Below are 5879 nucleotides of genomic sequence, written 5' to 3' on the forward strand. Positions count from 1 at the left end.
TTGCCATGGGACAGGGCAAGAACCACTTAGATTGTTGGTGGTGTTCATGGAGCAGCTAAAAGGGGGTGGGGGTGCTGCTTCTGGGCCTGAGAAATAAGCACAGACTGGTGGGATCACAATATAATGTAGGTTTGGGATGAGAAGCAGCGGATGCAAAACTTTCAGATACAAAAAGCCACAGTCCTGGATCTGTGCGCCAAGCACACCCCAAGTCTCCCGTGCAGGGACACCAGAATAAGAGCTGCACTGACAGTGGAGAAGCGACTAGCAGTTGCATGGTGGAAACTTGCAATGCTGGATTGTTACCAATCAGAAATTATTCTGGAGCAGGAAAATCCACTGTGGGGCTGCTGTCATGCAAGGTCATTAATTGTCTCCTGCTGCACAGGACTGTGATTCTGAGCAATGTGCAGGACATAATGGACAGATTTGCAGCTATGGTGTCCTGAACAGCAACAGAGTGATAGATGGCACATCTATCCCTATTTTGGCACCAGAGCACCTCACCACGGAGTACATCAACGGAAAGGGCTACCTTTCAAAAGTTACATAAGCACTGGCGGATCACCAGGGACGCTTCACTGACATCAACATTGGTGGCTCAGAGGGTGCATGATGCTTGAATCTTTAAGGACACAGGACTGTTCAGAAAGCTACAAGCAGGGACTTTCTCTTTTGACCGCAGATTACCATTGGTTATGTTGAAATGCCAATAGTGAGCCTGGAGGACACAGCCAACCCCTTACTCCCAAAACCGTGCACTGGCCATCTTGACCGTGCTAAGAAAAGATTCAGGGACCAGCTCAGCAGGCGAAGACTGAGAGCTGAATGTGCTTTTGGTAGATTGAAGGGACAACGACCTTGTTTACTCATGAGAACGGATCTCAGTGAGAAAAATACCCCGACGTTACAGCTTCCTGCTGGGTCCTGCAAAATATGGGTGGCAAAGGCAGAAAAGTTTCTGCTGGGGTCGAGCTAAGTTTGACCAGCCAAATACAAGGGTTATTAGAAAAGCTCAACGGCTCAAGGAGGCTTTGAAACTTGCTTTGCTGTCAATGTGTTATGGCTAACTGTGCTCCACCTAGCCTGGCAGTTTGGGGGAGTATGAGGAATGGTGCAGTGCTTGGAGCCCATCTATCAGACAATGCACCTATTACGTTTGTGGTGCTTGCTGTACATTTATGATTATTACACTGTTTGTCACTGATCCTGTGAGCTGTGTCAAAGCATAGGCATCAGTAAGTGGGTGCTTCAGGACCCCGCTGCCCATTCTGCAGCATGTTGGGAACGAATAAAGATGAAAGACCTTTATGAGGAACAAACACTTTAAAAAAATTCTGTGCAAGTTAAGAGCAAATACTTTAAAACCTTAATTAATGTATGGAACAGATCTTAGAGGGGAAGGAACATTCATGTCCATTTTAGCCACACGCACATCAGTGTACGTGAAGCTGTGGTAGTCCTTGATGTCCCCTGCTGTGGAGTGGTCGGGGTAGAGATGCAGTTCCCTGGTGCCGTGTGGGATAGTAGGGGGAAGGGTGTAGGGAAGTGTTATACTGGAGTTCTCCATGGATTGCGAAGGGATGTGAGCCCCTGGCTGATGAACCGGTAGGTCCACAAGAGTCTGCAGTATCTGCATTTGTGGCTGGAAAAGCCCCATGATGTCCTGGTGCATCTCCCTCTCCTTTTCCTGCTGGGATGCCTGGGTCTTTCTCCTGTCTGCTCTTTCCTCCTCCACACAGTCTGCAATATCCACCCTCTCTGTGCATAGTCTGATGCAGCACTGGTTTGCAGGATCTCCCTGAACATGTCATCCCATGTTCTCTTCATTCTCCTTATTTAGCTCCGACATTCAGACAGTGGGGAGGGGATCCCCTTGAGGCTGCAATGGCAGCAGGTACAGCTAAAACCCAGCGATACCATTGTCAGCGTAGTCACAACCGAAAGAGAAAGTTAAGGTTCAGAACTCTCTTTCCTGGCTCCCCTAAAGGTTTCAACAAGACATGCTGACTGATGCTTCTGCTCAGAGCCCTTGTGCATGGCGTCACTCAGCTGCAAGCATGGCCCGCAAAGGACGAGGGAGATGATGGAACTATGAGGATAGAGCAGTGGCAATGAATCCTGTCACCATTTTCCACAGGCGGTGGTTCTAGCTGATCTCTCGCTCCTGAAGGGACCACAGGCAGACAGCACAGCTGCTTCTGGTGTCCTGAAGCCACTGGGCACATATGCTGCTAGACTGTTTACTGCAATGGGGCCTGCCGACGTTATCTCTAAGTGGCGTGGGAAACGTCCTACTGAGGAGGAAGCAATAAGGCTGCCATCCCTAGAAACCTTCAGGAGAGGTTTGCTAAGTACCTCCGTGAATGTTTTATTGAGCTCTCCCAGGAGGATTCAAGGGACAGCTCTAGTAGCTAAAGAATCTGATCTGCACAGCTTCCCCTGCCTAACTGTACAGGGGAATGAAAAACAACCTCTCTGCGTACTGCTACACTTTCTGGTACAAGTAAATAGTGAAAAGGAGATAGCTGTGTCCTGCTAAGTTGGAGGAACCATCATTGTAATGGAAAATACATTTACCTGAGGAAGGAAGCTCACCCAGGCTCAACTGCCAGGACTGCAGTGGAGTCTCAAACAGGCCCTGACTCTCGGCATAGCTGAACTCCCTGCTTTCACTTCCCCCATCCTCCTCTTCTCTCCTTGCTATTCACTCAAGGGGCCTGGGACTTGGGCTCCTCAGAGGTATCCACAGTGGTGTGGCAGGGTGATAGCAGGTCTGCTGCTTGGCACTGGATTGACTGCTGGCCTCCTGATAAGCCTGTTGTACTTCCTTTGTTTTCATGTGACTGCTAATCCCTGTCACCCCTTCTCCTTCATCAGCCGTGCAACCTGCTCAGGCATCCACCTGTCTACAGCCTCTCTTCTCCCCCCAGGCCCAGGAGAGCCAACAGCTCCTGCCTGCTCCAAGCTGGAGCGCAGCTGGAGGGTGTTGACACAGGGGGCTGAGTGCCAACACCAGCGAGCAGCTAAGTGTGCTTGCTAAGCTAGATAATCAGGAAAAGGCATTTCAAAAATGTGTAGGGCTTTAAAGGATTGAAGGAGTTTTCTGGTCTCCCTGACCTCTGGGCAGTGGAGTGCACAATTGTGACCAGAAAGGTCAGCATCAGGCACTGTAGGACAGTTGCTGGAGGACTGTCAGGGTTGACATAGTTAATGCAGGGTTTACTTTGATGCTGCAACAACCTCAGTACAGCAACCATGGTTCAGTGCTGCTCAGGGAGGTGGTGTCGTTATGTCAACATCAAGGGGCACTTACATCAGTGGAAGACAAATTTAAGCATAAGCACCTGCAAGGCAGCTTATGTCAAACTAACTTTGTAAGCCTACGAGAAGGGAAAGTACAAATAAGTTCGCAAAAAGAAAAGGAGGACTTGTGGCACCTTAGAGACTAACCAATTTATTTGAGCATAAGCTTCTGTGAGCTACAGCTCACTTCATTAGATGCATACTGTGGAAAGCATAGAAGATCTTATTATATACACACAAAACATGAAAAAATACCTCTCCCCACCCCACTCTCCTGCTGGTAACAGCTTATAGCTCACGAAAGCTTATGCTCTAATAAATTGGTTAGTCTCTAAGGTGCCACAAGTCCTCCTTTTCTTTTTGCGAATACAGACTAACACGGCTGTTACGCTGAAGCTTATCTAAAGTGATCACTCTCCTTACAACGTGTATGATAATCAAGCTGGGCCATTTCCAGCACAAATCCAGGGTTTAACAAGAATGTCTGAGGAGGGGGGTGGTAGGAAAAAACAAGGGCAAATAGGCTTGAATAGAGACTGGGAGTGGCTAAGTCATTATGTAAGGTAACCTAAGTTAATTGTATCCAATTTGCAAATGAATTCCAATTCAGCAGTCTCTCACTGGAGTCTGGATTTGAAGTTTTTTTGTTGTAATATCGCAACTTTCATGTCTGTAATCGCTGGAAATGGCCCAACTTGATCATCATACACATTGTAAGGAGAGTGATCACTTTAGATAAGCTATTACCAGCAGGAGAGTGGGTTGGGGGGAGGTATTTTTTCATGCTTTGTGTGTATAAAAAGATCTTCTACACTTTCCACAGCATGCATCCGATGAAGTGAGCTGTAGCTCTCGAAAGCTTATGCTCAAATAAATTGGTTAGTCTCTACGGTGCCACAAGTACTCCTTTTCTTTTTGCGAATACAGACTAACAGGGCTGTTACTCTGAAACCTACAAATAGGCTGAAAGTCATGCTGACAAGGCAAACAACAGCTGTTAGCTGCAAGGAGGACAGCAGTTTCGCACTAACATCAGTCAAGTATTGAAGCTTTGCATATCAGTATGTGAGAGAAGAGACTGAGATCACATGATCAATGCTGTCCCCAAAGTGTTCAGGCACCCATGAGTTCCCCAAGCCCAACTCAGGTGCTGAGTAGTTGCCTGCAGCCGTGATCTCATGCAGTGAGCATGAAGCCCAGGCCCTAGAGAAGTAGGGTGGATGGTTCAGGGTAGTACTCTGCCCTCTGACCCACAACTCCAGTGTGGGGCTAGGAAGTACACTGTCCCCTGTTCAGGCGACAAAGAACCAGTCCACTTGTCATTAAAAAGCCCAGATCCCTGGTGTGCAGGAGAATGGGGATTAGGAACAGCGTCCTGGACCATTTCTTCTAATTGTGCCTGGCTGATAGGCCCTGAGAGGAGAGCTTTGCAGGGCACAGCTGAACAGGAGCCATGGTCATTCATTACAACTGGGTGATCAGAGGTGCCCTTTGCAACTGGTGAAGTTAAACAATGTGGGGTTTTGCTGCTCTACAAAAGCTGCATGAGGTGGTTAGCAGCAGCTCCATTCAGCCCCAATGCAGCTATGCAGGAAGCAAGAATGCTGCAGCAATGGAGCATCTTATGCATGGAGTCTACTGAAAAGGGAAACTGACCAGAAAAGTCCAATCCCCTCAGGAAAACCTCATTGCCTGGAGAACCAGGCCCTAGTCCCTGATTCCAGTGACAAGTCCTGTCGATTTGAACTGGGCCCAGAGTCAGGTTCTCAGACTGGTTTATCTTCCTGTTGCAGCCCTTGAGTGCTGAGGTAGATGAGACTGGCCATGCAATGGGAAGAAGAAAGGCAAAGATAGGGAAAATCCAAAACAAAAGGAATGGCAAAGGGCAGAGAAGTGTTGATTCCAGTATTTGGGACCTACTGCTGAAGATGATGGTGCACTTGAACTGAAGTTCTGCACCGCGGTATCGGGGGGGGGCTGCATGGGGTATATTTTAGCACCACATCCATCCAGCATAAAAAAAAAAAGGTGCTCACCCTTACTAACTAATCCAATATATTTGAGGCTGTGCAGGTGGAGAGAGTTACACTTAAATATTACACCCCACACTGACTTGGTCCTTTGTCCTGAAATCTGGAAAAAACATGGTCAGCTCTGAGGTATTTATTAGACATTTTATGACCAAACAGTTTAATTTCTCAATCACTAACAAACTATTAGAAAGGAAAATAATAATCACAGATAAGTGAGATCACAATACTAAAGAATTAGTCACTTTATAGGAAGTGTCTATTTCAATACATAGAACCTCACTACCAAAGATTACTATTACAGGACAGTTGTAATGGCACATACAAACCACTCCAGGAATTCTTACCAAAATCCCCCTCAATAAGGTGCAACCTTACAACGGAGATTTCTTAAAATGTGTATTTAAGAACAAAGCCTGGAGGGCTGCGAGTGTCAGGAGGACACAGTATTGAGAAGAGTTTTCATGCTGTTAGAATAGAGTTTTGAAGGCGTTTGAGAGTCAGATAACGTAAGGGTTAATCCTCCATCAGGCGAGACACAGA

This window comes from Lepidochelys kempii, chromosome 19, assembly GCF_965140265.1.
Source record: "Lepidochelys kempii isolate rLepKem1 chromosome 19, rLepKem1.hap2, whole genome shotgun sequence".
NCBI classification, from domain to species: Eukaryota; Metazoa; Chordata; order Testudines; family Cheloniidae; genus Lepidochelys; species Lepidochelys kempii.